This window comes from Canis lupus, chromosome 9, assembly GCF_011100685.1.
Source record: "Canis lupus familiaris isolate Mischka breed German Shepherd chromosome 9, alternate assembly UU_Cfam_GSD_1.0, whole genome shotgun sequence".
Classification (NCBI taxonomy): Eukaryota; Metazoa; Chordata; class Mammalia; order Carnivora; family Canidae; genus Canis; species Canis lupus.
This window is the reverse complement of record NC_049230.1, coordinates 3,202,088-3,225,986: the sequence shown is the minus strand read 5'-3', so window position 1 is coordinate 3,225,986 and position 23,899 is coordinate 3,202,088. Positions and strand designations below refer to the sequence as shown.

General features: G+C 66.2%; 1 protein-coding gene across 18 annotated transcripts in view; it reads right to left on the bottom strand.

The window, feature by feature from the left end:
* RBFOX3 (RNA binding fox-1 homolog 3) overlaps positions 1-23,899 on the bottom strand; it is a 445,638-nt gene that overhangs the window by 26,761 nt on the left and 394,978 nt on the right. The window lies entirely within an intron of this gene.

Here is a 23,899-nt window from a genome sequence, read left to right as displayed (position 1 = left end):
GTGGCTCTCCTCTCTGACCGTAGGCGACACCCAGCCTGGCCCACCGGGCAAACGGGGGCTCTCATCTCTCTGCCTCCCCGACAGGCACCCCCACTGGGTTCTGCTCACTACCAACGTGAAGCCTCCTTTGGTCTTGGAAGAGAAAGCTCTTCCACGCACTGAGCTGCAATCTGCCTTCTGGAAACTTCCACCCAGCACCAGGCTCTCAGCCTCTGAGCCTGCACAGTCGCGGTCCAGGGACTCCCTCTCCCATTGCTGAGCCTCCGGGGAGTGAAGAATCCAACACGGCTGCACCCGTGGTGGTTCCCTTCTTACAGGTGAGGAAACATGGGAATGGCTCTGTTTGGATCTGGATCCAGGCCGGAGTTCCCAATAGTCGCCCCCCTCCGGCTTCCGCACCTTCCCCTTCTCAGTGCGGGGGGCCTGGTGGACACCCACCTGTGGTGCAGGAGGCTCCCTCTGGCCGGGCCTGCCCAGGGCGGCTGGCTTGGGGGCCACGGGAGGGAGTGTCCCAGAGCGAGGGGACCACGCGAGGGAGAGCTGGGGCAGCGCCGTGGGAGAGCGTCTGGGCGCTCAGGGCAACAGGAGGGAAAGGGGGCAAGGCTGGGAGAGACACAATCCTACCCGAGGGGATGGTCCTACTTTCTTTTTTTTTTTAATGTGCCAAACGTTGGAAAGTGAAGTTTTGGGGGAAAAAGATGAAATCATGGAGCAGCGTGGAGTTGGGGCTAGGCACACGGTGGTGTCAAGGGAACAGGCCGGGTGCCCACCGACACCTGTCCCGGGTGAGCCCAGGTGCCAGGGGTCTGCTCTGTTCCTGTGCATGGCTCTTGGTTCTGGGGAAGGCGTCTTGCCCTGATTCAAAGCGCACTGGGCAGGACTATCATGGGTTTTCTGGAAGTTTCCAAGGATGGTGGAGCCTGGCCCTGCTCCCGGGGGACCCGTGACGACAGGGATCCCAGAAAGAGACCTTGGAGTATGTTCCACCCACTCGGCTGAGGACACCCGCACCGGGGAGGCTGACTCGCCCAAAGTCACCCTGGTGGGTGTGCAGGCGGGGCTGGTGTCCGCGCATCTCCTCCAGCAGGGGGTACGAGCAATGGTGTGCGCGGACTTGATCGCGGAACGTGCACAGAGTGCCCAGCTGGTGCCCCCTTCTAGCGCCAGCGAGCGCCACTGAGCACCAGTGTGAGCGCGGACCCGTCTCCGGAAGCGGACACCCCTGCCGAGGCCCCCTGGGCATTAACTAAATTTGAAATGCATGATGTGATTTTCAGGGGCAGCCAATTAGCCTCTCCATGGCGCTTGGCTCGGGTTCACGTTTGAATTTCCTGGGCGGCCGGCTGAGAGCAGGGGCTGGGCCTTGGGGTGGCTCGTGACTCACCGGGGGCTCCCCCTGTGAGGGCAGTGGGGGGCACCGACACAGAAATAAACGGTCCCAACAGTTTTTGAGGTCCTGCCACCGTCCCGGGGAGGGAGAGAGGGCTGCTCTGGGGTTCGGCCGGGGTCACTGGCGTGGGAGGCAGGGGGTGGGCAGCCGCAGCACTCGGCTTTCTCCCTCACCACGTACTCAGTTGCTTTGTCAGCCCAGAAACAGGCGGTCCTCATGGCTTTATGGGCTCCTAACCCCATGTTTTGGGAGGAGAGCATCCTTGCCAGATGGGAACAGGGGTGCCCCAAACTAGCCCAGGCTCCCTGGGGGGAAAGCCAGGTCCTAGCAGTGGGAAGGGGAGCCTCCATCTCCATCTGAGACCCTTCCTGGTCCCCTTGTACCCCGCATGGCAGAGACTTGTCTCCTGGATGCTCTCATGCCTCCCTCCTGAGGTTCTGGGAGATGCTGCAGCGGGGAGCGTACCTGCCGGCCAGCACCTCGAGGCCAGAGACTCTGGGGTGCCGCAGGAGGTGCCCGTGCCAGCCCAGGGCAGAGCTGGGCTGCTATCACAGTACAGGCAGCTGGGGTGGGCAGGGGAGGCTCTAGCACCCGAGGCTCAGCGGTGCGGCTGGGGCGGAGCTCCAGGCCAGGAGGCCCCGAGGGCAAGGGCTCCTCCCGAGTCCCCAGCTCCCTGACACCGCTCGGGCACACAGCAGGTGCTCAGGAAGTGCCCAGTAGAGTGGATGATCTGAGGAGTGACAGCCACCGGCCGGGCCCGTGTTAAGCAGGAAGGGCGCCTCCTCTCAGGTAAGGGCCGAGCCCTCCGTGCCCGCGCATCCGCCACCAGGGACGCAGCTCAGCGGGGAGGTTACTCGCCCGTGTGACACGGCCAGCCCGCGGCCGAGCCCGGCCGACTCCAGGACACTGCCTGACCCGCGTGCACGGCTGCCCCAGGGGAGTAGAGGGCGGTGTGCCCTCGCCCACGGCCTGGAGGACAGACGGAAGCCCCACACGCCGCTCCCTGTGCCAGGACCTCCGTCCCTCCCAGAAGTCATTCCAAGCGAGGGAGCCACCAGCCCTGGGGTCCTGTGCCCCTGCTAAGAGCCCACCTCTGAGCCTGGCGCTCCCCTCCGGTATGCACGGGGCGCCCACGGTGCCAGGCTGATGTGGGCTCTGCGCAAGGCTGGGCAGGGGGTGCGGCGGGGTTGGGGGAGGGCCGCGGTGGGGGGAGGCTGGAAGGAAGCAGGGAGCCTGCTGGGAGGGAGGGAGGCTGAATCCATCTAAGCGACGGCTCCCCCCGCCCCCCACCCCCGCCCCCTCCAATCCACTCCGTCCCCTGGCAGCCACTTTAATATCCTTTATTAATTAGGGCTGTCAGACGGCGCGTCACCCTCCGTATTACTGCATTCAGGGGCCGTTTGGCTGAGATCCCTCCTCATTCCCTCCTTCCTGTGCTGTGAGGGGCCTGGTGCCCAGGCTGCCCCGACGCCCCATGTCTGCTCCCACCCCCGGGACCGAGAGGGACTTCAGGAGACATTCAGGCAGAGCCGCTGCAGAGGGGCAGCACCCTGAGTCTCTGGCCACTGCCCTGGGCCACGAGGGGCAGACCTGGTGGGGTTCCTGCCGGCCCTGCCACCTGCCATCTGCCAGAATCTTGGGTCTCCCCCTGCTTTGTGTCTCCTTTCCTTCTGCCCACAGCCGCTCATTTCCCAGTAGGGCCTCCAGCCTCTTCCTCATTGGCACTTTGGAGGCTGTGGGTGGGCGACGGCTGGGTGGGCAGTGCGGCAACCTGCAAGGTCTGAGCCCAGAGCCCTTCCTCCAAACACACAGAACACATGAGGCTTACACGGGGCCCCAGCCTGGGTTCCCAGCAAGCCCTCAGCACAAGGGCCAGCCCCCTCTGGGGCGTCCTGGGCACCCTGCCTCTCCACTGAGGTGGTGCAGGGCTGGGGAGGCTGGAGACACTTGTCCTAGTCTCCCTGCCACGGTCAGGTTTCTGCACCCACACCATGAAAGTTGGTGGTGCTGGCCCAGAGCTGACGCAGTGCCAGAGCAAGACGTGCCTGTGCCGGCCTGGTGCCTGCAAGGCAGCGAGCTCCCTGCACTGTGCATGCTCTGTGTGTGCCCTGCATGCTCCATGCATGCTGTGTGTGTGTGTCCTGTATGCTCCGTGCATGCCCTGTGTGCTCTGTGCATGCTCCATGTGTGCTGTATGCACCGTGTGTGCTCTATGTGTGCCCTGTGTGCTCTTTGTGTGTTCCATGTGTGCTATATGCACTGTGCATGCTCCACATGTGCCCTGTATGCTCTGTGCATGCCCTGTGTGCTCTGTCCGTGCTCCATGTGTGCCCTGTGTGGACTGTATGCTCCATGCATGCTCTGTGCGTACCCTATATGCTCTGTGTGTGCCCCATGTGTGCCCTGTGCGTGCTCTGTGTATGCCTTGGATGTTCCCTATTCTGTGGGTGCTTTTCACATGCTCCATGTGTGCTGTGTGTGTTCCACGTGTGCTCTGCACCTGTTGTGTGTGCTCGGTGCGGGCTCCTTGTGCGCTGTATCCCAGGCTTGCCCTACATGTTGTCTGGGGGAAAGAACTCGAAACATCCCTGATCTTCGATGGACCAATACCCCACCACCTTACCATCTTGCAGCCGAACTGCTGGCACTGCCCCCATCCACAAATGCGGCTGCAAGTCCAGGACCCGAGCATTCCCCGAGAACTTGGCCACCACCGCCAGAAACCACAGGTTCCTCCCAGAGTGCTGCAGGCACACCAGCGTGTGATCCCTGTGCTCACCCCAACCCCAACACTAGGGTGGTGAGCATACCGGCCCTGAGCCTGGTTACTCCACGCAATAGGAAAGAAGCCACAGGTAGGACCTTATAGTTTTCTCTCTTTTGGTAAGTGTATTTTAATAAAAGTTGTTTCCCTTGGGAGCCTATGTGCTGTTGCATTTAAGACCATTTTCTGTCATGGGGTCCTAGTGCCTCGCCAGATGTGATGGGGGACAAGAAGGAACAAGAAGCCATAAGGACCTCTGGCACGGATGGACCCCTGGGGCCAAGACATGCACCCTTCCACCCCCTAGAATGGAGCTGGCCACTTGGCCAGAGCCCACTGCCCCTCAGTCCAGACTCGGCCCCAATGTGCTCCACTGAAAAGCCCCAGGCGAGGGGATGGATTTTTGCACGATTAAGCTATAATTCCCTCCAAACCCACTGCATACAAATCATAAATAATGTGGCTCTGTAAATCCCCTTCTCCCATCAGCTGCACCTCCACCAGGCTCCCCTCCTGTCTGGGGAAATCAGCCAGGAGCCGTCTGGCTGATGGGGCTTGGAAAGCACGGGGCAGGGGCGGTGGGGGGCGGTGGTTGGTGGGAAGCAGGTTCACCCTAGACTGTCATTCAGGCCGGAACGAAACACCACCAGCCAGTCCCAGCTCCCGGGTCCACTGTGCAGGAGGGCACGCCATTGGGGGGACAAGCACTGCCCAGGGCGGGGTGGGGGTAGCAAGGAGCTGAGAGGCTGGCCCGATAAGCAGCGTCCTCACCCTGTTTACAGACGCCCCGGGGATCTGAACCAGCAGCTCTGTGTACGCACGTGTGTGCACGCGCCAGGAAGAACCGGCAGCGGGCACCAGGTGGCTCCCCCGTGGGCACGGGGGGGGGGGCTCCTGTGGTCAGCAGGAGACAGCATGTGGGGCCAGGCCGCCAGGGAGGCCAGGGTGGGTGGTGGCGGAACTGGGGGATACCCCTTGGCGGAGCCACCCCCTTCGGTCCCCAGGAGCACCTGGGTGAACAGGTGCAGTCCGGCTCCCCGCAGGTAGCGGGAAGGTCCCCGTGCGGCTCTCAGCTGCTGCTCACGGCCCCCCTCTGCGAGTGGCAGGAAGGGGTGGGGGAGATGAATGACTTCAAGATTAGGAGAAGGGCACCCCTGGCTCTGCCAGGCGCTGGGAAAGGAAACCCTGGTGGGCGCAGGGACCCTCTTCAGGCCGTGCAGAGGCAGTGGGATAAGCAACTGCTAGAAGCTGGGGTGCAGGCTCCAAGGAAGTGCTGTGTCCCAGGGGTGATCCGTCACTGGCTTCTCCCCACTTCACAGGTGAGCACAGTGGAGGAGCGCCCGAAGCCTGTCCTGGAAGTGGTCAAACACCTCCTCCAGGAAGCCTTCCCATGGCTCGGCTCCTCCTCCGTCCTGCCCAGGCCCTCTGAGACACTCCTGTGAGTTTATAATCTGGGGGAGCACATGTGGCAGGTTCATGTGCACACGCGAGTGGGTGGGCAGACACCAGGCTCCTCCTCAGCGGGGTGAAGACAATGCTGTCTGGGCCGAGGCTCCGGCCCAGGGCCTCTCGAGGACGGGCTCCGGGCCAGCTGGCAAGCTGACCCCAGCAGAAGCGCCGCCGGGAGCCCCCCTGGTGTTAGTTCCCCCCCCCGCCCCGCCACTTCGGGGCGGGGCGGCTGGGCTGTGCAGGTCTAGGGAGAGCCCTCTGCATCCTCAGCGGCATCCCTGGGTCTGCTCCCTGCATATTCATTAAGAAATATTAGCATTATTAATGGCCCGTGGTCTTCCTGGAGCAAGTGAAACAGGATATTAAGCGCAGTGCCCGGATATGAGGTGGGTGGGTGGGCGGGGGTGCGGACAGTGGGAGGGGGTGGTGGGCAGGACCCATCCCTGGGTGCAGCCCTGGGTCTGCGCCCGGTGGCCCAGGGTCCTGGCACCCCCCTCCCTCCCACCTGCCCTTCTCCTATTTTCCCAGAGCTCTGGGAAGCCACACTCAAATGAAAATTTGCAAAATGTAATTAGGAAGGTAAATTTCCTGGCAACAAAGATTACGTAATACGCCGCACAGTCCAACACCCGCCGGGGACCTTGGGTTTAGCCGCCTCTGGGTGGGGTATAACTCCCCTCCCGCCCCCGTGGCCTTCCTTCCCTGGGGACGTTGGGGAGTTGGGGGTTGGTGCATCCCTGGGATGGGGGGCCTCGCTGGGGTCGCGCCTGGTCGCATGTGGCCACACACAGCAGGGCCCCGAGTGGGGCGGGCGGGGCAGCGGCGTCGCATGGCCCTGGAGCAGTGAGAAATGCAGGCTCTCAGCCCCCCTGGGCCGCCGACTAGACTCGGAATCTGGGACTCAGGACAACCTCCGCTACAGATCCCAGACCCCAGATGTGGCTCGAGGGGCTCCTCTGCCTCTGCTGCTGCCCTGGCCGCGCTTGAGCCCAACCTGCTGGGCCTGGGACCCCAGCTGGGGTCTGCTGGCCGGGGCTGGCGCTTGCAGGGCAGGGAGGCACTTCCATGCCAGGGCCAAGTGGCCCAGACCCAGGAGGAGTCCTCTGCTCTGCAGGGGTCACTGTGTCCTCTAGAGATGCAAGGCCTGGGCCCTGGTGACCAGGAGATGGGGAGGGGGCACTCCCACCCGCTGGACCTGGGCAGACACCTGCTTATTAGCAGCATCAGGGGATAGCAGCTGTGGGTGGAGGCCGGTGGTCTGGGCCAGGCGCCCAGGGCAAGAACACAAGGGTGGGGGGCTTGCTTCGGACTCCCAGGCAGCCCCCTTGGCACCGGGGGAAGAGCTCCAGGAGGCAGCAGGGATTCCGTCCGATTCAGGAGGGACCCGAGTGTCCTCCCCTGAGAATTATGCGGGTGTGACCCCACCTGACCCTGTGGCCAGTGTGTGTGGGGGGGCTCGGCACACCCAGGTGAGGAAACGAGGCCCCACGAGTCCGGGGTCCCTGAGGTCATGGGTGCACTAGTGGCACCACCTGGCCTGCCACCAGGTCCTGCAGAGGCAGCACCTCCCATCACCTGTTTGCACCTCTGAGCACCTGTTCCGCCCACAGCCCCAGGACATGGCTGCCCAGTGCAGCTCACCTGTGCTCCCTCAACAGCATGAGACCCACGAGGAAGGACAGGTGAAGAGGCGGGGCTCCCCGGGAGGCGAGCTGAGTGGTGGTGGGGAAGGGGGAGGGGCCTCCCCTCCCCTCCCCCTCTCCCAGCTGGAGGACCATCTTGACCCCTGGGTCAGTCCACCACACCCTTGAGCTGGCAGATGGCTGGAGCCAGGATGGAGGAGGAGCCTTTGGGAACTGAACATGACCACCACTCTGGGCCAGGCGGTGGCTGGAGCGTGGGGAGGAAAGAGGGAGGGCCTGGCCGGGAGGGGAGTGGGCCCCGGGCTGAGAAGAAGCCCCCAGGCCACCGGAGTCCTGGGGGCAGGGGTGGGGTGGGGGGAGCACAGCCTGCTCGGAGGAGCCCGGCCCATCCTGACCACCGGGGGGCCGGGCCTGCCAGGCAGCGGGACACGGGGAGCGTGCGGGGCAGCGGGCGGAAGGCAGCACCCACGGCGCCAGCCCCTGCGGACGGCGCTCACAGCCAGGGCCCACCTGCGGTTGGGACTGCGGTTCAGCGTGTGCACGAGTGTGCGGCCCACCCGATGTGTGTGTCTTCAAGCAGGTTGTCCCAGCAGGGGCCGGGCGGAGGTCCTTGGGGGCTGGGGTCCCAGCCCTGCCAGTCGTCCCCGGGGCCTGAGGCCACCCCTGCCAGCTGCCCGAGGTCAGGGTCACTCTCCTCACAGCCCTGAACCCCCGTGTGCACAATTCTCTAAGGGACTTTAGCTGGAACCTGGGATGGCCCTGAGGGGCCTGAGCCCTGCTCACCCAGCCACGGGCCTCCACCAGCCTTCTAACGGGGATCCAGCCTCCCCTTGGGGTCCCTGGAGGGGCCACATGTTCCGTTCCGAATGCCCGGGGCTGGGCCGCAGGGGGGCGCTCTCCCCGCACACGCACCACACACGTGACCGCGGCCTCGGTGGTACCCACACCAGCCACAGGTACTCACACCTGCCGCGCGCTCCCCGGCCTCCCCGGGGCATCTCCCCCCGGGCCCCAGCCCCCCAGCCCGGCGCAGGGCTCCTCGGCCTCGCCACTACCCACGTCCCCTGCCGCGGGGCCGCCCTGGCCGGAGGACGCCTAACACCGTCCCTATGCCCTGCCCACAAGACGCCACCCAGCTGTGACAACCGAACGTGTGACACTGGCCACACGTCCCCGGGCAGGGGGCAAAAGCACCCTCCGCCGAGCACCTGTGACCCAGTGAGGCCGCGGGCGCCCCCTCCACGGACACGCCTCGGCGGGACTGTGCACGCAGTGGCCACCCACACGCTGGCGGCGCGTCCCCGGTCCACGGGCCCCACCGCTCGGCCCCAAGGTCCCTGCCGCTGGCACCCGGCCCAGGGCGCGGGGTGGGGGGCAGGCCGGCTTGTCTTCCCGGCTGGCGCCCGGCTCATGGAAGAGGCGAGCGTGGATCTAATCTTCAGCTGATTAAATGTCCCTCATTAATGAGTTTCTTTAATTAATGAAGTTTTTGGGTCTGCTCCACTTGCTTTATTCCAGCCACACTCTGCCTCCTCAGCACAAAGCGGGGCCATTTCCTCCCGGGTAATGAGGGAGCCGGGCCGTTCCTGCCGACGCTGCACTTTGCTGATTGCGCCTGTCAACCCGGAGCTGACAACTCCATCTTAAGCGTCCCTTCCCCGGGAGCCACGTGCACGTGCGAGCTTGCACATGGACGGCGCCCCCGGGCACAGCTGGGCACACACGGTTTCACGTCGCCTGGTGTGTGCAGGGCGCCCTGCACACGTGCGTCACACTCACACCCAGGTGGCACGTGCGCACGTGCAGCCGGCTCTCACGGGGGGCACGCTCATTCCCAGGCTTGTGCACACCCACACACGTCGCACCGCGTCCAGCTTCCGTGCGCCTCACGCACACCTCACCCACATGCACATGCGCACACACACGTGCACAGCTCTCGCGGTCCCGTTCCGGGCGCGCTCACACCCACACCCACCTTCATGTCTCCTGCATGTGGTGCGCACGCACTTGAACCCAAACCACAGGAAGCAGATGTGAGGCTGACCCTGCTGGCCCGCCGCGGAAGAAGGGCTGGCCGGGGTGCTCGGCACACGGGGTGACCACGTCCCCAGGTCCACCTGTTGTCCAAGTGACCCTGCGTGGCTGCCGCGTGGCCCTGGCGGCCACCTGCCCCACTACGACCAGGCGCCAGCTCTGGGCTCCGGGGCCTAGAAGGATGATTTACTTCCTTTCATTGGCTCATGAAAAGCTCCCTGAATTAAAAACATCTATCTTCTCCTGCTGACGAGGCCGCTGGACTCCACGCCCATGAGGCTGCGCGGTCTGGGGCCATTGCTCCACAGCCAGGAGCGGGGTCGGGCTGCCCTTTGGATTCCCTCATGGCTGGGACAGGGCAGGACACCTCGTTAGGGCCAGGACGCGGCCCTGACAACCGGGGGAAAGCAGCAACCTCCCCAGGGGCAGAAACGGGACCAGGCGCCAGCCCGGAGGGGCTGTGGCCAGGGCAGGACGGGGCAGTCTGCAGGGATGACGCCCGAGCCACAGTCACACCCACCGCCCGTGTCTGGCCACCATGTCTCACTGACTCATCGTTCCAGGTGGACAAGCGGGTGTCACTATCCCCATGTCGCCGACAAGGACGCTGAGTAAGGGTCTCCTGGTTCCCCCGCTGGCAAGGGACAGGGCGGGCTCTGAGCACAGCTCCACCAGGATCCCGAGCATGCTCTCCACGTCCTGTGGCCTGGCCAGGTTCCTCCAGCAGGGGGCCGCCCCGGAGGGTCCTGGACCCCCTGAGAGGGCACCGATGCTTTGTCCCTTCTGCCAGAACCTTCTCGCCTGTTATCTTAGGAGGCTCCCAGCACACCTGAGAGGCACGTCTCCCCCTCCCAGATGGGGAAAGAGGCTCGGTGTCACACACGGCGGAGCCTGTAGCATCCATATCCAGGGCCCTTCCCGTCCTGCCACCCTGAGCCCCAGGCGCTGGCCCTGGAAGGGGAGGCCCGAGCGGTGCATCTCCGGGTTGCCCTAGAGCCAAGGTGCTGCCCACCGGCCGGCACCGGCACATTTACCTACATCGGCTGGGAAGCTTGCACTGGCCCTCGGAAGCCACATCACCGGCCTCGTTTTTGTAGATGGAGAAACTGAGGCTCACAGAGGCAGGCTGAGGTCCCAGAGCTCAGAGGCACGGTGTGAGAGAAGACGCCAGCCCTCCCACAGCCCAGGCCCCTTCCCCCGGACCAGCACTCCCTAAGTCACGTGCTACGGAACTCCAGGCTCCTGGAACATTCTAGAGGAGGCCTTGGAAGTTCCAGTGGGAAGAGACGTGTTTAACCTGTCGGCTCCTCCGACCCAGAATTCTTTCTCTGCCCAAGGCCTACCCGGAGCAGGGGTCTTCAGGAACCACAGACACACACCACGTGGGGCAGAGCTGGGGGTGCTGCCCCCCTTGAAGGGACAGCTGGCAAGGGGTCCCCCGAGACAGTGCTGACTGAGGCCAGGAGGTCGGGGGGAGGGACCGCGGCAGTGGTGGAAGGGCCCTGAGGGGGCTCAGGTCCCGGACACTGCCTGGGGGGGGGCAGCACTGTCCTTGGGGGTGGGGTGGCTCAAATCAGCCGTGAATACCGGCGGGAACGGGGAGCCTGGCGAGACGGGAGGAGACAGTGCATCCCCAGAATAGTGACCGGGACAGGCCGGGGCACTTGGGGGGCGAGAAAGCCGCTGTCCATTCGTAACGAGTAAGGATGGGTGGGCCTTGGCGCCTTCTCCTCGTCTAAATGGGATCAGTTGAAACCAAACCAAACCAAACCACCTGAACCAACCAGAAAGCTGGGGCCGCCACGGGTTCCCTGGAGAGGCGAGCCGTGGAGGCTGCAGGCCGGGCACGAGGCCGCGGACCCGCTGGGGGGCCGGAAGGGGGCCTCCGGGCAGCGGATTCTCCGCTCGCAGTTTCGTCACAAGCAGCCAGGCCTGGGTTTCTCCTCTTACAGCCACTCAGAGAGGGGAGCCCGGGGTCTGAGGTCACACAGCAAGTCAGCGGCGAGGGTCAGGAGGGAAGCGGTGGGGCTGCGCTCGCTGAACCCCAAACACGGCGGCCCCGGAGCCACGGGCCTGGCAGAGTTCATGGGGTGGCACCTGGGGGCAGAGTTCACAAGGGGGGGCACCCGGGGGCAGAGTTCGCACCCGTGGGGGGAGAAGGAGGCAAAACGCTGGTGCGCTTCTCATTTCTGGTGCTGTTCAGATGCCGTGTGGGTCGGGGAACGACACGTGGCAGCTCTCAGCCGCAGCCGCGGGGGAACGCACAGCCGCGCGGTAAACCAGACGACGGGTCTGCCGCCGGGACGCTTTCCCTGAATGAGACCCCCGTGCACCTCGTTCGTCCTTTCTCCCCGAGTGGGTGGCGGATGGGCCCCTCCCGGCCCCCTCTCTCCATCATCGCCCCCACGAAGGGCCGGACACCCGGGGGAGCCGCGAGGGCCGGGCCGGGGGTGGCGGGTGACAGTCGCACCGGCCGGGGCGGTGGAAGGGTCCGAATGTGGTTCATCACATCGGAGATCACACTGGAAAATCAATTTTTAATTGAATGTACTCTTTGAACGGACCCTGTTGCTCATGGCTGAACACTAATGGAATTTCCATTCTACGCTGCCCCTTCTCTGAGGACGCCTCCCTCCCACCCTGACCACAGCAGGGCTGACCAGGCCTGGGGACCACTCGGGGCAGCAGCCTGACCGCGGGGGCCTCCTGAGGGTGAGGTGGCCACGTGCGGGCGGGGAGGCCGTGGCGGGTGTGGGGCCCCAGGGGCTCTTGCGAAGCTGGGGGGCAGGCGGGGCTCCCACAGGGTCTCCTAGGTCCTTGCCAAGGGGCAGGGCTGAGGATGGGGGTGGGGGACCCAGTGAGCGCTGCCCCTCCTGCACCCTGGCACCCCTGCACCAGGCCCCTCCCAGCACCCCACGGAGTCCAATCTGGGGGTCAAGCAGACCAAGGGGACAGACCCGGGGCGGTGTGGGGGCACAGGGGAGACCCGGGGCACAGGGCTCTGCGTCCCTTCTGTCAGGGCCCAGGGAGCGGAGGTGGATGTGACCCGGGGTCATGGGTCACTGCCTGCATCATGGAGAGCCCCACACCTGTGAGGAGGGACCAGTGTTGACCTGCGCTGGGTCTGCTCGCCGGGAGCTCACCCTGTTCTCTGCGCACCTTGGGCTCCATCCTGCACAGACCACCCAGGGGTCACCCCGGCCTGCGGGTGCAGCGTCGGGGTCGCCCAGGACTCTGGCCTTGAACCGTGCTGTCCTGGGGGCTCCTACGAATCACGTCTGTGGTGTCTCTTGTGCCCTCCCCCACTGACCTGCCCCTGGCCTCCGCTCAAGAACAGCCCGTGGGGAGGCTGGACCACAGGCATCCCTGAGACGGGGCGCCTGGCTGGCTCACCCCGGAGGAGGGACAGCGGGGTCCCTGCGGCTCATTCTGCCAATGACACCCCCTGCGGAGGAGGACAGCTGAGTGACGGCCTGGCGTTGGCTGGGAGGCGCCGAGTGTGCTCCCTGGACAGGAGGGCCCCGTGGGGGAGGACTCGCGCTGAGCTCGCAGGTGGATGCAGGCCGGCCCTTCCTCCTCAGCCAGGCCAGGGCCCCGAGCCTGCTGCATCCATGGGGCAGGGGTGTGGCTGTCCCCCGCCTCCGGGCTGTTACCAGGCTCTGAGGCCGATGCCTGTGAGCCCACCTGCATTCTCAGCTGGCTCCCGCGTGGGGTCAGGTGAGTCCAGAAGAACCCCTTGGGGTGGGTTCTCAGCAGAACATCACTGAGCAGCGCCCGAGCCCTTCGGTGCGGCCCCGTCCCAGTAAAGTGGGGGAGGCTCACAGACAGCGGGGCACGGTCGGGGGCACGGATCGTGTCTGCCAGCCTCTGAGCACAGGCGGATGTGTGGGGCCCCAGCAGAGACTGCGCGTCTCACCCTGCAGCTCCATCCGTTTCCCCTGGGGGCTGGCCTGACTGAGCTTTTGCATTTCAAACTGGCCCCCCGCCATCCACCATGCACTGGGGGCTCTCAAACGCCTGCTGCTGCTGCAGTCACCTCAGAAGTGTTAAAAAAAACACCACTGCCCGTGTCCCACCCCTGGAGGGTCTGAGCACCGTCTGGAGGTGGCCTCATGGGCACGGACTCCAGGGAGCTCTCAGAGCCAGCCCCCTGCTGCCCCGCCTCCTGCAAGCAGGGCCCGGCCACCCCCTGGGCAGAGCCTTGCCTCCCCGGAGCCTGCAGACGCCTGTCCTGTGCACTGTCAGCAGCACCCTGACCCCCAACAACTAGATGCCAGTGGCACCCCCGAATTGTGGCCGTCTCGGCTCTCATGGACACATGTCCCCTGGGGGTACCATCGGGAGGCCTGTGAGCTGTTGTTTCCCCTTAGTATCTGGGTCCACTACCATGGGGACCCCATGCTAACACAGAGCATCAAACCCAGTCTGGGGACGCTCAGTGACTCAGCACTCAATGCACTGCTGGACTTGAACTCAGGGTCCAGGGCCTGGTCCCCAGTTGGTGTTAGGGTCAGGCTTAGCCCCTGCTCTTCCCTTCCTTGAGTCGTTCTGGTTCAAACTGGGGCCCTGGAAGGTGGTGAGGGGCTTCGGGTCCCAGGTGTTTGCAGAGCAGACTGGCATGCTTTGTGCCCACCTGGGGGACAGCACAGGGGTCTCCTGGCCCCTAGCCCACCTCCCACCGGCGTGTAGTTGCCAGCCTCCCTGGCCGTGAGGGGCAGCAATCCTAGCAGCGGCCCACAGCGCAGGCTGGCTGCACACCGGGTGCCCTTCTCACCTCCCCACTCCCCCCGGGGCTGGCATGTGTGTGGCAGCGTCTGGCGCCGTGCTGGGCCAGATCCGCACGTGGAGAGGGCCAAGTGCAGCTGCCGTGCCCGAGCCCTAGTGCCTCCCGGTGAAGGTCTGCGGCCCCTCTGGTTCCCGGGGGCAGTCCTGGTCCCTGCCTGAGCCCAGGAGAGCTTGTTCTAAAGACTTATTTATTTGAGAAAAAGGGAGACAGAGAGAGAGAGGGAGAGAGAGGAAGAGCCTCAGTGTGCACCGGTGGGGTGAGGGGCAGAGGGAGAGAGGGAATCCCAAGCTGACTCTGCGCTGAGCTTGGAGCCCGACGTGGGGCTCGATCCCAGGACCCTGAGGTCATGACCTGGGCCCAACCCCAGAGTCGGATGCTCCACCGACTGCAGCACTTCCCCCTTCCCAGCCCTAGTTTCAGTAAAGCACGATGAACATGGCTCCGGGACACGCCCTACGGCCAGATCCTCTGCTCCGACCTTACAGGGAAAACCAGAAAACCAGCGCCCAAGGGGGAGGCCTCGCTCCCAGCGGGGTCACCCAGGCCCAGCTCCCAGCAGTGGGTGGTGCCCTCCCACCGTCTGACTGTGGACATGGGTGCTGCGCCCATCCTGCCTCAACAGAGCACCCGGACACGTCTCCACCCTCAGAGACAGGAAGGCCCACGTCCCCAGGAGCTGTGCTCACATATGGGGTGGGGGGTGGTGGCAGCGGCAGGGGCTGTGGCTTTGGTGGAACCAGTGGGGCGCACGGGGATCCGGGGCCACACGGGGCAGGGCAGCGTGGGGCCTTCCAGAGGCAGGAGGAAATCGGTACAGTACCGACTTCCGCAGACGTCTTAGGTGAATCTGCCACCCCGTCCAGACCACGTCGGCCTGTGTAGCCCATTGTACGGAGGGGAGGCCGAGGCGTACAGAGAATGAGCAACTTGGGAACTGCAGAGCTGTGATTCGAACTCAAAGCGTGGGAGCGGCTACGTGAGACTGGGCCCCAACCTGGGTGTCCCGGGGGCCACTTGTGCTCTGTGCCCAGTGGGGAGGGAGGCTGGCAAGACCCCCAAGGGGCCACCAGCCAGCCCCCTGTCCCCAGCCCTGGCTGTGACCTGGCGGGGTCCCCCACCCACCACCCCAGGTGTGTGCGTGCAGGCCGGGCCCTGGGCCAGGCACCTGCGTCCAGGCCACCAGGCGGTGGCTGGTGCTGAGCTGACAAGTACTTCGATCGGGCTCCTCTTCTCATTCTAATGATCGTCAACGTGAAGCAGAGGCTGCGAAAATTACTTCCTGAGAAAGGAATCGACTGATCCCCATCATTTCTCAAGGAATCACTGACCTGTGAATATTTCATTACCCAAAATGCCGCGCCGTCCATACAAAGCAGCCGCCGCTGTGGCGGGGCCCGGGAGCTGGGCCGGGGCCCGGGGTGGACGCGGCCCCTGGGTGCCGGCCGGGCGCGTGCCCGTGGCCGGGGAGGGGGCAGGGAGCGTGGCAGGTGCTCGCGCCTCCAGGCTGTGACCCAGATCCTCTTCCCCACCGGGGACCCCAGGCACATCCGAGGCTTGGGCCGGGATGGCGGCCTAGGGCGGGAGGCCAGGGCGACACCCTGTTCTCAGTCTGGGGAGCGGCGGCCGCCCTCGCGCCTCGCCCTGTGCGCCCTGAGTTTCCGGCTGGCACCTCCTGAACTTGCCAGCCCCAGGGTCCCTCTGGAGCCTCGCAACGGCCCCACTCAGAAGTTCTTTCCAGGTCTCAGGCTGGTCTGGGTCTAGATGTTTCTAGAATTCAGTGCGGCCCTGTGCTCTGCTGCTGTGGCCTGGGGCATGGGAGCCGCAGACCGGCCGAGGCCGACTGGAACCTGTTCCCTGTGACTCGGAGACAAGCGTGGGGCCCGGGAGGGGAAGAGGTGTGGGCCCCACAGTCCGGCCGCGGCTCAGGCCCCGCCCCTGGCTCTCAGCGGCCCCGTCCGCAGGCGACCCCGCCTCCCTGGGCCATCGCTGCCCGGGCCCCGGGCGAGGCCAACAACCGGAGCCAGGCGCGCCACGCACAGACGGTCACAGCGAAGTCTAACCGCAGCACCGACGTGGGTACGGCGTCGGCCAGCCGGGAGCGGTTATTAGTGGAAGACTCTGTCCCGGGAGCTCAGGCCTGGGATCTAGGACCGTCCCCACGGGTGCCCCACGTGGGCCGGGCCAGGGCACAGCTGCGCTGACCTCTCTCCAGAGGGCAGGAGAGGCCGAGACCACCCCCTTGGCATAACTGGCTCCCGTCCGTTCCGCTCGTAGGACCGTGGCGGGTAGAGAGGGGACAGTCGGGGGCTTCCTCTAGGAGTGTAAGGCGCTGGAAAACAATTTATGGAAAAAACACTAACAATACCCGCGCCCCCGTGCTGCCACGAGCTTTGAGGGGGCGTGAGGCCCCAATACCCAGCCAGCAGCCACCCATCGATGACAGGGCACCTTTAAGCTTAAGAACCAAACGAGATCTTCCAGGGCCTTGAGGGTCCCGCGGTCCCTGGAGAGAGACCCCAGCCGGCTGCCAGGGCATGTGACGGCTCCGTTATTATTGCTGGGGTTACGCTGGGGGTGGTATTTCCAAATTAGCAGATGCAGGGAAGGCTGTGGAAGCATCCATCTGGGGATTAGTAGAGCATGGGAGGCAGCTTCACGGCCCCTCCCAGGCACCGTGCAGCTGCGGGAGCCGGCCCGCTGGGAGGGGGGAGCAGGTGGGCTCAGGTCTGGCCTAGCTCCCCACTCCCCCCCGGGCGGCTACAACGAGGCCTCCCCCTGCCCCTCACCTCACTTGCTCAGCGTGAAGACAGAGGTGTCATCCCGGGGTAGGGGGAGGGCTCGGCGGGCCAGGGCCGGGGCTGCAGACGTGCGAGGCGGCTCTGGGCGGGAAGTGTGACCGGGGGGGCGGGGGGGGGGGCCTCGGTGGAAATGTCCTCCTGCAGGACCAGCCTCCTTCCTCGCCAGCCAGGACAGCACCCCTGCACCCCAGGGTGGCCTGAGCGCTTGCTCGAGGCTTCGCCCGCCCTCCTGGGCCCCCCTAACTCCAGCAACCCCTCTGCCCTGGGATGCCCAGTGGGGCTGGGCTGCTGGCAAAGGGGCCTGCAGCTCCCTGAGGGAGGCCAGTCCTGCAGGGTGAACGGGGTGGCATGGCTGCCACCCATATTAGCATCACCGCAGGCCGAGGGCAAGTGGACGCAGAGGGCAGCCAGCTCCGCCCCCCCGGAAGGGCAGGATTACAAGCGGACCATTCCTGCCTGTATAAGGGATCCACGTTACGAGCCCGGGGCAAGGAGGGCGCCAAGGGAAGCTGCTGTCCCCCGGGGGAGGGATGGCCAGGGCCAGGCTATGGGGCGGGACAGGAAAGTCTGAGGTCTAGTGGGAAGCAGCAGGTGGCAGCCGGCCTGCTGGGCAAGAACTTGGGAGCAGAAGCCACACCCGGGGAGACTGAGACTCGGGGTCTGTGCAGCTTCCAGGGCGGCTCCGCTGGGGCAGGGCACGGACTCGGATCAAGGGAGAGAACAGGGCTGCCGGCCCCGCACATCTGGATGTGGAGAACCTGGCAGGTGGGGGCACAGGTGGGGGGTGTGGGGGAGGGAGGAGCCAGCAGGAGGGCTGCCGGGGGGGGGGGGGGGGCAGGTGGGAGTAGTGGGGGCGGCTCCTTCCGTTTGGGCCTCGCAGCGCCAATCCCCAAATCTCCATCTTCGCTCCCACGTTCCCAGCCCGAATGGCAGCTCCTAGGGTGACTCAGTGGCACTCCTGTGCCTCGTGCCTGCTGCTCAAGCCCCGTGACCACCCCCACGGCCACGAGGGCTCCTCGTCTCTGTGGCCCAGGGCCACCACTGAATTTGGGACAGACGGCCACCTCTTGGGGCAGGGCCAGGCCTGAGGTAGCAGAGGCTGTGTCCTCAGGTCCCCATCGTTTCCCCCCACCCCGGGCGGCCTCCCCAGCCAGCCCCCACCTTCCAGAGCCCAGGTGAGGACGGCACAGGGTCGAAGGGACTCACTGCCAGCCGGGTGGATGCTGATGCGCGCAGCCTCGGGCATCGGTCCCCCTCTCGGAGCCTCTGTCCCCATCTGCACGGTGGGGAGAGTGAGGGCTTGCTCCTCCTGCCCCCCCCCCCACGAGACCTATCCCTGCAAAGTGCCTGCTCTCTGCCCACCACCCCACTGCTCCCCTGCTCCCCCAGTAGGGCCGCCGCTCAAGGCCATGCTTGTCCCTCTGCTCGGCTGGGCACCAGGATACTCAGAACAATAGTCTTGACGGGGGCGGGCATCAATCACGACAAACGCATCCAAACTCGACCTCACACTCCGCCCCCCCACAAGTGCCACTCCCCCAACACAGATGAGGAATCTGGGGTGCAGGTGCGTGGGCGGCAGAGACAGCACCTGCCTCGGCCTGCCTGCTCGCTCGGCCTGCCCTGGGACACTGGTGGGGACACGGAAACGGACAGGACATGCCACCCCCCACCCCCGTGGGGCAGGCGGTCACGGAAGGCTGGTAGGCGGCCGGGGGGCGGGGATGACTGGGAGACATGGGAGCTGGGGGAGGGTCTTCTGGGCAGAGAGCACAGGCGCTGGGAGGGGGAGGGGAAGGAGGGACAGAGGAGATTGATGGAGCCCACCCACGGGCTGCACGCACCTCCAGAGGGGCTGACGCTGTCCTGACCCACCAGCCCCCAAATCTGGGGCAGCTTCCCCCAAACAGCTGGCAGGCCACAGCTGGCCTCGGCTGGGAGTCCAGGGGTGCCCACGGGGTTGGGGGTGGCAGGCCATGGGACCGTGGGGACCCCAGACCCAGAGGGCTGTGTCCCTGCAGGGTCCCCAGTGGGCAGCAGAGACCCCCCGGCTCCCCCAGCTCAACAGCACCGGAGCCAGGAGGCGGTGGATGTGCTTCAGCAAACACGGACGCTCCCTCAGATAAATCACAGCACCGCACCAGCCGCTGGGGAGGGAGAGGGAGTGGGGGGCGACGGCCACAGGGCCAGGGGGCGGCCCCCACCGTGGTACAGGGGCCCGGGCAGGGAGGGCACCTTCCAGCCGGGCCGGGGCCACCCCCACCCGGGGACAGGGGTGCTCCTTCTGAGTCCGACCCTCGCGGGCTGCACACAAGGCAGGGGCCGGGGTACCCCGCGTGCCGTGACAGGGAGCTCCCCGCAGGCCAGCCCCGGGCAGGGAGGGGCAGGGGGACACCCCCCTGGGACACGGCACAGGGAAGGAAGGGGAAGGCCCAGCGAGAGCACCAAGCAGAGGTGAGGCAGGGAGGGCTGCAGGGGGAATGTGAGAGACAACGGAAGGGGCCAGAGCCCGCAGGCGGAGCGGGGTGCCGGGTGACCCCGGGGCTGGCCCCCACACAGTCCGTGCGGAGGGGAACAGAGCCTGGCTTCCTGCCGCGGGCCGTTCCTTATGTGGCGCTTTCCCTGCCATCACTCTGCAGCCCTGGGCAGGCGGACGGACGGATGTCCCCGGCCCTTTTCCGGGTGTGTTGGGGGTGGGGGCTGGGGGGCTTCCAGGCAGCCCGCCCCACCCCTACACACAGCGCAAGGAGGGGTGTCTGCCTGCCGGGAGGGTCTCTTCTCCTGTCCCCGCTCCTGTTCCTGCCTTGCCCCAGTCCCAGCTGTGACTGCCCTCGGCCCCAGAGTCCCCCCCACGTGCACAACATGGGCACCCCAGACCCTGGAGCAGCCCCGGGTGCCGAGTCGGGCACGGTGGGCTAGAGAAGGACCAGGAGCAGGACCCAGCGTCACCCCGTTTCCCGGCTCCTGATTCTAGCCTGGATGTGCCGAGGGTTCGGTCAGGGGGGCCAAGTGCGGGGCCTTCCAGGATGTGTCCAAGGACCCTCACACCGACTGGAAGAACTTCCGAATTCCCGCAGCTGGGAAATGCAGTCTCTGCCAGAAGCCCATTTTGGTGCCGGTGGGGGTGGGTCTGAGCTCCGCGGATGCTGCGCTGGGGCAACAGGACGCAGGTGGCTTCAGCGGACGGGGCGTCGGGAATCTGTGGGCCAGCGCCCCAGGGAGGCAGGGGGGCGCCCAGCGACGCACAGCGCTCGCCCTCACAGTGCGTACTGCGCAGACACAGAAGACAGCAGAACCCGCTGCCTGCGGGGCCCCAATCCCACCCCCAGCGCGTGGGACCCCCCCCTCCCCCGTCTTGGGCAGCTTCTGCCCACGTGGGGCCGTGGAGCTTGCCTGCACCTGCTGCCGCAGCCCCTCGCTCCCCCACCACACCCCTGCCCCTCGGGAGCACCCGCAGGTGGGGCCTGATCCTGGGCCGCCCGCCCCGTGCGGGACCGTCGGCTTCACCCTCCAACGACAACCGCAGCAGAGCCCGGCTGGCTCTCTCCGGCCCCCGCGGCCGCCAGGGAGATGGAGTCACAGCAAAGCGCGTGGCGGATAAGGCCCCTCGCCGCCTGGAACGTCTTGATGACTTCGCGTCTCCTCTCACTCTTTGGAAAAAGTGCACACGCAAGCCCCGCTGGTCGCACCCCGGCCCTGCCTCCCGCACGGCCTCGCACACCTGGCTCCAGACATCGGCGAACTCCCCGCCTCAGCGCCTTCGCACACACCCTTCCCTGCGCCTGGAATGCTGTTCCCCGTCGCCTCTCCATGGGCAGCTACTGCCAGTCCTTCCGCCTTAACACCACCCCTGGGATGTCCCCACTGCCTGAAGTCGGTGCCACCGTTACCCTCCCTCCACCTCCAGGCCCTGTTTTTGTAGCACGGACACCAACCCGCGAACATTTCCTCCGTTTCTCTGCCTGGTGTCCCGGAGCGCCGGGCGACTGCAAGATGGGGCCAGGGGCCTGTGTGAAAGGACTCCAGCCTTGGGGGGGGGGGGTCTAGGGTGCAGGGGACGGGAGAGGGCACCGTGGCATCCAGAGCAGGGGCCTGCTGCCTCTTCAGAGTCACCGCGGGGCCAGCACACAAGGCTGAGGCCAGTTCCAAGCTGTTGGCACCTGCCCCACCAGCCTGTCCTCGCTCTGCCGAGGCTGTGGGTGGGGGGTGGGGGGGGGCTTCCTGCTGCTCAGCAGGCGGGGGGCAGGGCTGCCCCTGCACCCCTGGGCACGAGCCCGTGTGGCCCGTACTCGCACAGGTGACCCTTGCACAAGTGCACACAGGTTCTCACGCACTGGGCGCCCCCCATGCCCTCCCAGGCCCGGAGGGTCGTGTTCCTCAGCCCCCCGCCCCACGCTGTGGCCTCTGGTGCAGCGCCCTGGACTGGGGAGTTAGCAGAAGGGGAGGCTGCTGCTGTGTGAGGCTCCTGGAGGCCCAGGCTCAGGGGCGGGTGTGACACACAGGGCACTCGGGGGGTAGCAGCCAGAGCCGGGGCATCAGGAACCAGCAGCAGATGGGTGCCCTGTGGTTCCTGTTCTCTCCCAGGGCTCTTGGCCTTGCTAAGGTTTCATTCTGCTCACTTAACCCACAAAGTGGGGGTGTGGCTGCTACAAAGTAGCTCAGGACCTGCCCTACGCCCCCCCAACCCCCCAAGCCCTGACGGTTCCCCCAGCACCACCGGGCCCCTCAGCACCATCCCCTCTCTCTGTCTCCGGCACCCCCAACTTGGCAGGGGAGCCGGCGCTGCCCACTCTTGGGCAGGAGGCGGATAGGCCGGGAGGTCCAGGGCAGCGGGCTCCCAGCTCCATCAGACGGACACCTCGGAGCGAAGCCAGCATGAAATATTCATGCAGTAAATGGTGCAATTTTGTCTGCATTCAGCCAACTTCATGTATATTTCAGAGTATTATGAAATGATAATGTTGTACAACAGAGGCGGCGAGACCAGGAGGGCCAGCGCGTGGGGGCAGGGAGATGCTCGGGGCAAGGACGGGGGGCTGGGGGGCAAGGACACCCCCAGACTCCCAGTCACTGTGGAGCACGAGCTCGAGGAGACGACAGTCTGAGCAGGGCGAGGAAGGGAAGGGGTGGGGGACGCGCCGCCCCCAGGTGGGGGGTGGTGAGGGCTGGTGGGCGCTCTGTGGGTGGCCCCGGAGGGGGGAGACGGCCTGCCCCCTGGGCAGAGGCTCCCCCCCCGCCCCCTCCGGCCCCGAGGGTTCCCCGCCCATGCCTCGCCCGCCCTGAGCCACAGAGTTTGGGTTTCAGGCCAAGGCCCTGCTGCCGATTCAGCACCGCCCGCCTCCCGGGCACAGAGCAGCCGGCGCCTCGGGGGGATTTCGAGCTGCTTCTGCCTTTTGGCCCAAACGCAGCCCCTCCGGGCCCCTCTGGGTTTGCACCCGGCGGGGGGCCTCCCGCGGTCAGAGCCAGGCCTTGCTCTCCTCCGGCCACAGGTCCGATCTGGCTGCTGCGCTGGGGACGGGCCTGCACGGGGCCCTGTGTGTGTCTCAGGAGGAGGGGACGCCTGCCAGGCCTTCGGGCTCTGCTCTGAGCTGAGCGCGGGGCCGCAAGACCCCTGGTGACCGGAGAACCTGCTCCCTGGCCTCCAACGCCCAGGTGTCCCCTGAGCCAGGGCGTGGGCGCCGAGGCCCACCGCCGCCACCCCGGGGCCTCCATTCTTACTCCACCTGGACCACCAGCCCGGGCTCTCTGGGCACACGAGGCTCCTCGCTCCAAGGGACAGGGACCCCCCCACATCCTGCCTCTGCAGGCGAGGCCCTGCTCTGAGCTGGCTGGCGTGGAGACCGGGTCTCCGTGGCCCTGTCTCCTGACGCTTTCCTGCTTCTGGAGTCACCAGGACCAGGGGTCAACAAACTGGCCCGCGGGGCAACTCTGGCTCACCGCGTGCTCTGGCCCACCGCGTGTTTGTGTAAATAAACCTTTATCGGAACCTGGCCCCACCGGCTCCCTCCCACACCGTGCGGCAGCGTCACGCTCAGCGGCAGAGCCGCGCGGCTGCGACAGGGGCCGTGCGGTGTGCGACACTTAACCTATGCGGGGACTGGGTTTTCTGTCCCCTGAGCGAGCCGGGAGGACCGGGGTGCTCTGGGCTGGCCAGAGTCCTCCGGCTTCTGTGAACGGGGACCGGCCGGTTGGCAGGATTCTGGGAGCGCAGGGCGCGCGGCGGGAGGGGGGACTCTGTGCCCTTGGCTGGCGGCGTCTGCCCCCGCTCTGGTCGCTGGGCGAGAATGAATCGCATCTCCGGCAAACCACAGAGCCACACTGTCTGCTGCGCAGTGTCCTCCGCCGGGCGTGGGCCAGGGAGGCGGGGGGGGGGGGGGGGGGGAGGTTGGGAGCACCTCCCCTCCCCTTCCCTCTCTCCATCTCCTCTCCAGTCCTGATGGGTTCTCACGCTCTCGGCCCCCAGCCCACACTCCAGTCCGCGTGCCGTCACGTTCTCTCTGTTTCTGGCTTGGCCACTGGGCACCGGGCACTGGGCACCGACCAGTCTGCTGCTGGCCCTTGCGGCTTGAAAGTCGCTGACTCCTGGCCGAGAGCCTGTCCGCTGGCCCTAGGCCGACAGCCGTCCCTCCCCTCTGCCACCAAGCCTGCTCCTTCTCCTTTCCAGGCGCTGAGACGCCACCAAATGCCTGCTGGCTGTCCACTCTCCGGTTCCACAAACACGGACCATGGCGTTTCTCCCCGTGAGAGCCAGAGGAGCACCTGCACCGGGCCCCACTAAGCATGTGGATGCCTGGCCCCGCGCGGCCTGATGAAGCCAACCCAACAGCTGGTGCCACTTAATGATGTCCCTGAGGGGCTCGGTGCAGTGAAGTTTGAGGGCCCGGGTAGATGAGGCTGTGCCAGGGCCAGGACTCCCCAAGCTCCAAGGAGCTCCATGCACAGGGCCCCAAGACGCCTGCTCCCTGGCCCTGGGAAAGCCGCCTCTGGGGGGGCATAGGTGGGGGGCTGGGCAGTCCCTCCCAGGCAGTCGTCACT